This window comes from Nelumbo nucifera, chromosome 7, assembly GCF_055504915.1.
Source record: "Nelumbo nucifera cultivar China Antique chromosome 7, China Antique-T2T, whole genome shotgun sequence".
Lineage (NCBI taxonomy): Eukaryota > Viridiplantae > Streptophyta > Magnoliopsida > Proteales > Nelumbonaceae > Nelumbo > Nelumbo nucifera.
In genome coordinates this window covers 24,018,258-24,031,077 of record NC_142655.1, presented here as the reverse complement: position 1 = coordinate 24,031,077, position 12,820 = coordinate 24,018,258, and positions in this window count along the sequence as shown.

Below are 12,820 nucleotides of genomic sequence, written 5' to 3'. Positions count from 1 at the left end.
GAATAAGAAAAACAGAAAAATCGAACGCATCGAAAATTCGGTTAATTTTATCGGTGGGTTTGGTATTTTAAAAAAATTGAAGGTATGGGTTAAATAGAAAACCGATGATTAATTGAATTGATCAACATACATATATTTTTATTATGTATTTTTTGTGTATATATATATTATATTTTTATATATTATAAATTAATAAATATATATTGTATGTATATATTATAATATAATATATTATTTAATATTTAAAATATAATATTTTATATATATATTATAAATAAGAAAAAACTAACGAATTGACGAACCGAATCAATGGTTAATCAAACTGGTCAACCAGTTAACCGATTCGCTTTAATTCGATTTCGGTTATCAATAACTCCGTTTTAGTTTAAAAAATAACCCCATGGTTCGATTACCGAACCATGATCACCCCTAAAGCAGACAACTGACGTCATGTTACAACTTACAACTTACACGAGGTTGTGGCCCAAATCCAATCAGATTGTTGAATCTTAAGTCCAAATCCGTTTAGTAAAATATAAAAATCACCTTTAGGATTTCTGACAATCACAAAAAACTCCTCTACATTTTGACTATAACAAAAACCTCCTTATAATTAGTGTAACTTGTTAGCTTTTCTGATTGAAAACGCTGATATAGGGGATGTTAGGAACTGTGGTCATTTTTTCAAAAAAAAGGTACCACGCCGGATCCACTTAAGCATTTCGACAAATGCCCATATATATGAATGTTTGGTTCAGGCGTTTATTAAAAAATCCGGCATGTCTTGTAAATCGGGACACTAAATTTGGCATTTTCATGCATCGGTGAACCATTTGCCCCAACGGTTGACTGACATGTATCCTATGTGGTGCTTACCTGTCAGCACATACATGAAAAATGGTGATGAAAATCACCTTACCAAACAGCATAGTGTTGCTCACTGCCTACGTGGCAGAAGCGTTTTTTTTTGTATAAAAAACAGGTCTTGAAAGAATGGGCATTTTTTCTTGAAAATCGGTCCCAAAAAGCACCCACACTTCCAAACACCATCATAATGTTTTTCTTTTTAAATGACAAATTTACCCTTAGACTAGAAAACATCTTGAGACCGGAAAAATTAAAACTAAAATTTCCAACTAAACCTTTAGTACAATAAACAAATATAGAGTCTTAAAATTAAAAAAAAAAACAAATATAGAGATTATTCCCCTTTCAAAAATGCCAAAACCACAATCTTTCCCAATAAAATAACTGAACACTAAAATCCATTATTCCCAAAGGAAATACTAAAAAACATAAGAAATAATTTTGAAATTTAATTACCTAAAATTTCTAGAAAGCCAAAATCTTAATCCCTTCTTTTCATTCCTATTACACTTCGGGTAGGATCAAAGTTGATGTGATGCCTAAATCATCGCCACAAACCTGCTCCAACTAAAACAGTTCCAGTTAGAGTTCATTTGCAATAAGAGACAGGTCCTAATAAGCCTTTTAGATTCAGCCCATAAATCACAAAAAAACAAATAAAAACCACCAGAAATAATTTTATGTGCTAGTCAATCCGCAGTCTGATTTGCTTCATGATATGCATGACGAAAGATGATGCTAGAGTTGAAGCAGTGACAAGCACTAAGGCATTCTTGGATGATGTTCTCCAGTCTCCATGGGGCTTCACTATCTTCCTCAGTCAATCGATGACGAGCTTGGAGTCACCCTCAATCACGACTGGGAAATCCTTGAAGTTGGAGGCAATGTTGATGGCTTCCCAAGCAACCTACGCTCTAACTAAGTTGATAGAAGTAAAACCAATGCTATAAGCTTTTAGGTCGAGCACCAACCAATATTTTTGCGAGAATCATCAAAATTTATCTTTATGGTCCTAGGTTTTGGATTACACCAACCATCATTTGCTTCATCATTTTGGATATTTTCCAAAACACACATATAGTTAGAAGCTCTATCCAAAATAATCTGTGGGTAAGAGATTTTATTGTTAAAGCATTTATCGTTTCTATTTTTCCAAATAAATCAAAGAATAACAAGAAGTTTTTCCTTGTAAAGGAGATCATCAGGAGGATTCTGCCACTTAAAAATTCTGATGCACTAGTTATTAATAATCAAATCATTACCATTTGGAACTGGGATATTTGTATTTATTGTAGACCAAATTTGTTTGGATAAATTGCAATTAAGGAATAAATGATCCACATTCTCTTCTTCACCACAATGGTCACAGTTACTTTCAATGTTTAGGCCTCTCACAATAAGCTTATTTTTAGTGGGCAACTTGCCACTAAAAAACAAAAAAAAAAAAAGAAAAAAACCTTTAATTTTGGGGACTTTAAGGTTCCAAATACTTTTTAACAAATTGTCTATTCTTTCATTTCCCCCATTAATTCGGCATTCTTCATTATAAGCAAATTTCACAGAAAAATTACCATCTAAAGCAAACTTCCATACTATCTTATCCCCATAATGGTTTGAGAGAATTATGAGAGGCTTTATATGATTCCAAACTGAAACCAATACCAACTCTCTAATGTGATCTTCCTTCCAAACATTCCTCTCTTGGTTAATCACACTACTCATTGGGGTTAGAACCCACCCAAGTTTCTTTCCGGGACTTAATGAGATTCCCATTTTTAATTTTCTACTCATACCCCTCCTAAGCAGCTCTCTTGTTGCAATAAATACCTTTCTTCGAAATAGCTTCAATTCCCAGAAAGAGTATTTACTTAAATTCTTTCCACTTACTACTTTAACCCACACGTTCTCTTTATTTGTGATGATTTTCCACCCATGCTTTGCCAAGAGAGCTTTGTCAATCCATTTGAGATTTTTCAAACCCAAACCACCCGTAGACTTGGAGGAGCAAACTCTCTTCTGGTTAACAAGGTGGATGGGATTGGAGTTTCTTGAGCTTGACTATATAAAATCTCTCTAAATTTTTCTCTAGGTCATTAATGACATTATTGAGAATTTTGAAAGATTGTAGAACAAATTGAGGAATCATGGACGCTGTTGAATTAACTAAAATAAGCTTTCTCTCAAGGGAAAAGGTACTTTTTTTCTAACCAGCAAGTTTTTTGGCCATTATCTCATTGAGGAATTTAAAAACATCCTTTTAGACTCTCCCATCAATGATAGGAGCACCAGGGTACCTTTTATTTTATTTTTCTTTTCAAGAGGAATTTTGAAGATTTTAATCATGATTTTTTTTTATGTCTATTACGGATGTTTTTAGAAAAGAGGATGATTGATTTTGAATAATTTGGTAATTGGCCAAAAGCTAAAGCAAACTTATCCAAAATTTCCTTTATTTTAAGACAAGAATTGAGAGAGGTCTTAGCATAGATAATACAATCATAAGCAAATTGTAAAATGGGGATAATAGGTCCACCTCTAGATGTCTTACAATCAATTAATTTTTCCCCATTTGAGGCTTCAACCTTTAACTTTCTTGTGAGAGCCTCAGCACATAACACAAAAATGTATGGGTATAACAAGTCACCCTATCTGATGCCCCTAGATGCTCTTATATTTCTTATGGGAGAGCCATTGATGAGAATTTGAAAAAAAACCGATTTAATACATTCCATAACCCAGTTAATCCATTTTTTGTTTGAAGTCAAATTTCTCAAAAACTTTTTCAACGAAATTCCACTCTAATATGTCATAGGCTTTTTCAATGTCAATTTTGCATGCCATAATCCCATCTTTGCCTTTCTTTTTCTTCATAAAGTGCATAACCTCATCAACAATCAAAATGTTATCAATAATTTGTCTGTTTGGGACAAATGCACTTTGGTAAGGGGAGATAATATCATCCATTAAAGTTTAATCTTGTAGTAAGATCTTTGAAATTATTTTATAAACCACATTACATAAGCTAATGGGTCTATAGTTATTAACTCCTTTTAGATTTTCACATTTAGGGACAAGTGAAATGAAAGTTCTATTGATATTTCTATTCATCTTCCCCGAGTGAAAAAGGCTTTAATAGTTTTATAGACTGAATCCCCTATAATAGTCCAAAATTTCTTAAAAAATGAGGCATTTAAACCATCTAGGCTAGAGGCTTTTAATGTTCCCAAAATGGTTTTGATTCCAAGATTTGAGTTCTCTCACAAGATTATCTCTTTTTCTAACAAATTGGTAAGCTCTTGACCCACTAACATTTATTTCCCATGCACTATTTACTACAATATTGATACTTGGGTCAAGACACCACATAGCCTCAAACCTCAAAGGTTTGGGGCCACTAGATTGTGAAATATTAGTGTTAAGAAGCAGTGGTAAATGATCCGAAGCCTGGTAGATTACTTAATCTACTTGAAGCAAATTGACATCTCCAATCGGCATTAGTAAAGACCCAATCCAACCTTTCCTTTGTAAAATTAGTTTCCCATGTATATTGTGACTCATCCATTTCTATGTCAATTAAATTGCAATAATCAATCATTTGATTAAAATTTCTGGTGTAGTGAGGATAAACTCTCATGCCATGATACCACCAATTTTGTTTCACTATTTCTAATGGAGTTAAAATCCCCATAAGGCACCAAGCCCCATTGGTATTGTCTGCTATGTCCTTAAGCCAATTCCATACTATATTTTGCTTTGTTTTGCAAGGAGGAGCATAAATAAATGCATTTGAACCACAACTTGTTTGACTCAAAATTTGAAATGAAAGTGTGCACAAGAGGGTCATTAGATAAGATAATATTAATAGAATTTGCAACGAAACAAAACCAAGCGAAACAAACAACCAAGCAGAACGAAAAGGAAAAGAGGACTCAAAAAGAAAACGAAAAAAAAAACAAGAGGCTAACCAGTAGGGAAAACGAAAACAATGAAGAAAGAGAACAACAAAGAAAACGATCCATAAGGAAAGACAAACATAGAAAATGAATTTCCATTTCCATGTAGTTCAATCCGCATCCCGAATCTCATGCAGCTTTCCATTTCCATCGATACTGATGGTGCGCGATCTAGATGCTTCTACCTGTAGGGTAGCTCGGATGCCTATCACCAAGTAGGTCGCTCAAATTGTAAAGAAAGGGAGGAATCAGAGAACCCAGGGTGGTTAACCCGACGGGATCGCTCCGATGCTTAAGTTAATAGTAGTAATATGTGAGCTGAGAGTTTGAGAAATAGGAGAGTTAGACTGCACTTAATCGTGCAGACCTGGGTCCTGGAGGTTGATCCCCTTATATAGTTGAGCTGCCGTGGGTCTCACGAAATGCTCTAGGATCCTCGGCCCATGCAGATGTGATCCATTCCGCTTTAGAAGGAGAGTAACGTACCAGTCAATGAAGTTTATCGTTACCGTTCGATCTGGGTGGAGAGAGGATAAGGCTTGCCGTTACGCGGTGTGATCCTAGGAGATTTTGAGTCCACTGAGAAGCTTCTAGAATTGATTACGTGTCACTTCGGTACACGGGTGCCGAAGTAGCTTTAGTCCCGATGTGGCTCTAGTGCCAAGGTGCCCGAACACCCACGCTCCTGAATTGCTAACAAAGCTCCCTTTGCTGAGTTATCATCCCACTGACAGGTCGTGTCCACGTATCATTTACTTGTTAGGTCGGGCCAAATCACCCCTCATCAGATACCAAACACCATCATCAAATCTTGGCTCAAGAATAGTATTAATGATGACCCATCATCAACTTGCTAGGTCGGGCCATTGAATAGGGTATGTGGTAAGAGTTCTGCAATTGATTGTTTGTTATCTATAATATAGTTCACCTTCAAACCATGAGCTCCTTTGTTTAGTTACCCTCTACCTAACAGAAGTACAGAAGAAGGTACAAAGGGAAGTGCAGAAGAAGGAGGAGAGGAAAAAAAGAAAGGAAGAGAAAGAAGAAGAAAAAGGAGAAAAAGAAGAAAATAGAGAAGAATGAGAAAAACATTTTTGGTATTTTTGGCTATCATAAAATTGGAGGTAATTGTATATTTTTTGAAAACCATAGGGGAGGATTTTGTTTGGGGCAAAACACGGTGGAAGTTTATATGGTTAGAAAACTCAATGGAAGTTTTTACATTTTACCATTAAAATAAGTAAAAACTTTAAAAGTTTTAAAATTCTAATTAATACATATATGTCACGACCCATGCGATGCACTACCTTTTCTATGGGAAATTGAAGTATAATAGAGCCCCATGTAGGATTGGTAAAAGGGCAAGGTCGGGTTTCGCATGCCCGTCTCTAATCCCAAACTCAAATACTTCACAAGGGATAGATATCCCAACCCCACCCCCGTCGGGAACAAAAATCCCCAACTTTGCTCCACCCCGCCCTGATCATTCAACTTATAAATTTATTTTTTGAAACCTATATATATTACCATTCTTACCCCGTTCCCCATAGTTTTTGGATCTCCTTGAACCCCAATCAATTGTCAAAAAATGGCCTGATTAAGATGAGTGGGGTAGAGCCCCACGGGGATGGGTTAAATTTCCATCCCTAGCCCATTTGATGAACATGATTCATCGGAGAATTATCTTAATTTTCTTAATTGTTCTGACCAATATATGGCATGTACTTTCTTTTCTAATTGCATATTTTCCCTTTCCTTTAATATTAATCATAAAATGATCTATGTCTATTAGGTATTGCCAAACTTAGAACTTTACGAAATGCATCTTATTAACTAAGCAAAGGAAGAAATGTAAATCTAATATGGACAAATATAAATAATTAATTCATATAAATTAATTTTAAAAATTTATTACGTTTAATAAATATTCCACATTTTAGTGGTATATTTTGTTTGTGTAATTAATGTGAAAATAATTCTATTAATTTACTAATTAATAAATTAAGTAATTCACTTAATTGAATGAATTTTCAACTGCATTAATTGTTTTAATTAACTATATCTTTTACATGAATTAAGCAAACCACTTAACTATACCTATTATTTAACTATGCCTAAGTTAAATAGAATTAATAAATTTAGTTTATGTAATTGTTTCTACCCCAACAAATGACCAATTCGGATAGATCAATTTAAAATAAATTACATATCTAAATTTAATTAATCTACCCAAATTTATATTATCTAAATTAATTAACTGAATGAAGGACACAGAATTTAATTATACATTAATTAACTAGTTTCCTTAAGTGAATGAACTGTTTAACAATATTAATTGATTTAGTTAAATTAATTTGGGCTTGTTAAAATTAATTTGGTTATAAATCGTTTTAACCAAATTACCCTAACTACATTAACGTATTAATTCTACTTGTCATGCGCATCAATCGTTTAAGTGAATTAATCTTTAACTTAATGAAGTGAATCAAGTATCAACTTTAACTTAACCAAATTACGTATGTTAACTAAACTGATGTATTTTGCTTTTATGGTCATATTATGAAATGATGAAGTTGATTAAAGGTCAAATTAACTGATGAAGTCTAACTTAATATTTTTAGATTATTATTTCAACGTAATTAACAAAGTTACCTTGTAAGTGTGTGTTGGCAAAAAAGTAAAGTTACTGTGTGGAGTATATTACTGGTACGGCTAATGGGTTTTATTAAACGGAAAGGTACAGACAGGTTCAATGCAGATTTCTTAATTCTATTATATAATTATAAATATTTAAAATGTCAAAACTTTCATTTTATACAGCAATGTCTGCTCGTGAATTGGCATTAATTTCAATTTGACACCCATCTCAATTGTACTTTAAGTTTAAAAATCCTGAGATTGGGCTGAACCGTCATTCTCCTTTTATTAAATAGTCGGAGTGGAGTTCGAAACTCCTACAATCATGCCCACAAGGATGCTACCCACTACAGCTGTACGTTGAGAGCATCTTTCAGATCGGTCCGGATGATTATTTAAATAAGCAGTTTATGAATCATGGATCAGGTTGACCATGGAAGTGTAAAAGTAAGATGTCACATGTGGACCCGCTTATGCAGTCATCCTTACCCGTTTGTTTCAAAATGGGTTCGAGTTATGGGTGGTTGCAAACGGCATTATAACTATACATATTCATGGGCCACCACAAAATCAATAACTCACCAGAGGAGAACGCCATTCAAACCGTTCAAACAACCAGTTTCCAGCAAAGTTGATAGGTCTTAAATGTTCAACCCAGATGGTCCATTTCTCTCTCTCTTCTCCTCTTACTCCTTTTTTTACTTTTCGTCACACCAACACCAACACCAAATAGTCTTATTTTCTCATGGTTTACCCCTTATAAGAACTCATAAATGCCTACAAAATTTTTATCATTCTGGTGTGCTCTAGTAAAGTTTAATCAAAATTGATTTTCCCCATAATTTTGATCTTTTGGCCCAATTTGGAAGGAGTACAAATACAAATATGTAAACTGCAAATAAATACAAAATATAAGATTTTTCACTCTACACATTTGCATTTGTATTCCTTCCAAACTGAACCTTTGTTTTGCTCATTGAACAAAAATAAAAAGAGAATATTGATCTTCATTATTGCCTAAACAAAAACAAAATAGAGCATACATACCTGGAAAGCTCAATGATTTATGAATAGATGCCAACAGGCAAGCCCCAAAATTAAACATTTCTCAGAGAGAGAGAGAGAGAGAGAAAGAGTATGAATGGTGAGGAAGGACATTGAACAAGAAGAGAAGAAGATATGAGAATGAATAGAGATCAATAAAACATGGGAAACATACCTGGTGTTGAAAAGATATGTGGGATGTTGAATAGAGAAGGATGTCGATAAGGAGGTGTTTGAGTTTGGGGGAGGGAAGGAGAAGGAAACCTTTCCTTGTATGTAGCTAGGTTTTAGCAAGCTTCCTTTTATTTCATTATTTAGAATTTTTAAGATTGGTTGGTAGGCATGATGATGTGGCATAATGGAGGCCTGGGCAGGGGAAATGAGAAATGAGAGATTCATTGAGAGAGAGCGGTAATGGAGGAAGGAGAGAGTGTTCAGAAGAAATGAGAGAAGGAGAGGACTGTTGACATGGCCTGTGTTGCTATATAATATAGTATAGATTTATAATAATTTAATTACCTTCTAATTTATATAAATTTCATTATAAACTTTATATAATTTATCTACACATATGTACAAATTATCAGAAATGCAATATATATATATATATATCAAAAATATAATTTTAAGAGATATATTAGGATACACTTTGGATATGCATGAAATATGGATAAAAATCAAAATGCACATAGATATGCTAGGCAATTCAAACAAATCCTACAAAACATATATTAAAAACAATAAATACAAGTTTTATATGATTGTAAATAAGTTATTTAAATGTATGAAACCATATTTCAGTGGTTCATAAAAAGCGTGAAATATTGAGACCCAAATAGCAACAATTGAAAAATGATGGAGCAACTAAAATATGTATGCGTATACATTAATTTTCATAAAACAATATAATTTATCAATATATAACTTTTAATAATTAATTTTAGTATTTATTGAGAAACATCCACCAGCAAAATAAGCAAAATAGAAAATTTACTAAAAAAAATGCAAAAGATGACTATAACAAACAAATGGAGTGTGGCCTAGTAGTTGACTTATATGATCATTAAAACATAATGACCACATAACGATGAAGGTTCAAATTTTACCATTGCTAAAACTTGTAGTTTTTATAAGAGCTAAAATCAATGGTTTATGTAATTAAGGTGTAACAAAAAAATTAATAACAGAAGGAAAAAGACACGCAACCAAGGTTTTTAAAATTGACCTGGACAACGAACCGGTCAGGGGCCCGGTTCTTGGGTCGAACGGTCTGACTGCTCAAACTGAATGAATGGCCCATTTTAACAAAAAATATAAAAAAAAAGAAAATGGTCAAAATCGTCAAACGGTTTGAACGTTTCAACCGCCCGGGTCAATGAACATTTTTTTGACAAAAATCCAATTTTGGAAATAACCAGGAATCGTCCGGTCCAGTTTTAAAAACCATGCACGCAACCACAAAAAGGACACCCAAATGCATCTAACAATTAGTCTATGCTTCCCCGCATTACAACAACAAGCAAACCTTTTATTTTGGTATTTTAACGTAACACACTAATAACTTTCAAGGTAGGTGGTAATAGGTAGCGAGACTTGAATCTGCATCTCTGTTGGTACTATCCAACTAACATACCAATTGAACCACCTCGATCCGTTGTCAACAAGAAAACCTCCATGTCCCTCATTTGCTAAGCAGCCAGCGGCCTAATTCCCCTCCCTGTGAGTGGTTGTACACGATCTAGAATCCACCCTCCCTTGCAATCCTCTTACATTCATTTATTGTGTGTTGGCATCTCCAGGTAGAAGAGGTTCCCTTGATAGCATCAATCGTTGTTTTTGAGCCTCCTTCAATAACAATTAACCACCTATCTCAACTGCCAATTTAGGGGCTTCTAAGCATACTCTCATCACGGCCAATGTTATTGACAAGATCCCAATGGGATCAACATTTAACTCGAGAACTTTCCTGTATTTGCATTGTACATATTATATGTACTCCTTCCAAATTAAGACTATAAGTAGGGATGGTAATTTTTCCTGTAAAACCTGGGCCCCGCCTTGCCCCGAACGGGGTGGGTTTTCCCCAACCTTAAACAAGGATAGGGCAGGGACGGGTTTTGTATATAATTCCCTGAACCCACCCCGAACCCAATGGTAAATTAGTAAAATATCTCTAAATTTAATATTGATATTTAAAATACCTCTAAGTTTTTCCTAAAATTTTAAAATCCTAGGATCCTGATGTAATCATTTCTGGTCACGTACCAATTTTTTTTTTCGTGATGCATCAATTTTTGGCTAAGTACTTCATCATTTGACCTACTCCCAGGTGGCCTGTGACTCAGAGGATGATGGAGCTCCCTGGTGGCGAACTGCCTGGTAGTGAGCTACTTGGTGATGAGCTCCCTAGTGGTGAGCTACCTGGTGACGAGCTCCCTGGTGGTGAGCTACCTGGTGATGAGTGCTCCCTGGTGGTGAGCTACCTGGTGATGAGTGCTCCCTGGTGGTGAGCTACCTAGTGATGAACTCCCTGGTGGTGAGCTACCTGGTGACGAGCTCCCTCGTGGTGAGCTACCTTGATGAGCTGCTGGGTGCGTTGCCTTGGTGGCGAGCCTCCTAGTGTAGTGCAACCCGACTGCCATCTGCATGAGATGATATGCTCCTCTTTGTAGACAGTGGGAGCCGATGGACCTGCGAGAACTGAATCAGAGGACCCGGGGGTGTTTACCCGGTAGGGCCACTCTAATAGCTAAGTTAGCATTTTGATAGTAGAGAGCTTGAAGATGATATTAGAGAAATGAGAGAGCTAGAGAGCAGGGGTTACCTCCATTTTTCATCACCCTCCCCCTCTGGGGGGTCGGAGCTCTTATATAGTGGTGTCCTGACAGATCTGGCGTAACCGCCTCTAAGTCTCTGCCGCAGCCGTTACTTTCCAGGGCTGAGCTGGTGGTCGCAGGTAACTGTTGCAGGGTACAGCCCTGTCAGACATGAGGCGTTGTTAGAGTTGGCAGGCACGACGTCGCCTGACCAGAGACGTGGGTGCAGTCTCCAGATCTGGCAGGTAGGGTTGTCAGGTAGGAAATCTTCCCGCGTTACGCCGAGCTGCTCTGCAATTAGCTACCTTGCACCGAGCTACTTTTTACCGAGCTGCCGGTAATGTGTCGATGTGCTTCTACCCGAGGCAAGTCTTCGTTGCTTAGTAGGAGGTGAGCTACCTGTGCCGAGCTGCCTGTAAGTGGCGAGGTGCCTATAAGTGTCGAGTTGCCCCTAAGTGGCGAGGTATCCCTAAGTGGCTAACTGCCTGTAAGTGTCGAGCTGCCCCTAAGTGGCTAAGTGCCTGTAGATGACGAACTGCTTGTAGCTAGCTCGAGCTGTCTAGTTGTCAAGAGGCTGCACTTAATTGGCATGAGGTTCCAGGTGTCATAATTTCACTAGATGACCAAATCCGCCCTCATCAGATCCCATAATTTTATTTTTGAATTGCCCCTAAAGTATTATAATTCAATTCTAAAATACCCTCAAATTCTTATATCCCATGTATAAATTGTCCATAAAATAGATAATTTTTAAGTAATTGCCTTAAAGCAGAAAAAATGTGGGAATTCCCCGTCCTCGGGGAATGGATGCCCTGCCCTACCCTACCACCAGGAACGAGGCGGGTATGGGGCAAGGTATCGTGACTTTAGGACGGGGACGGGGAGGGGGTGCCCCGCCCCAAACCCGCCCCGTTGCCATTCCTACCTATAAGGCTGTGTTTGGTTATAGTGTAATTTTATTTGCACTAGTGCAAATGTAAAAAACACAAACTCCTGTTTAATTTTGTTTGGAATTTTATTTTATCCCATTTTATGTATCAATTTAATTCATTTGTACTTCAATCAAACAAAATAAGCTAAAATTTAAAACAAAAATAAGTAAAAATTTACATTCAAATTATTTGCACTGCCATTGTTTTTTTTCAATACAAATTTATTTGGATTGCAACGAAACAAAGCCTAAGAAACAACCAAAAGCACAATTATTTTCCTTTATCTTTCGAAGAATCATTGTTTATTTTAATTAACAACCAAAAGCACAATTGCTTTCCTTATATTTCGAAGAATCAAAATTTATTTTAATTACATTTTCCTCACGTGAATCCTATATTTTTCTTTATGTTTTGGGCCAGGACACCTTTAATGCTTACAAAACCGTGTTCATACTGTTCTCGTAACCTTTCACAGCCGTGCATTGAGAATTTATGAAAAGATATTCCAAATGCAAGGCTACAAGGTGTGAGCACTGAAGCCGATTTATTCACCCCTTACCAGCAAAGCATT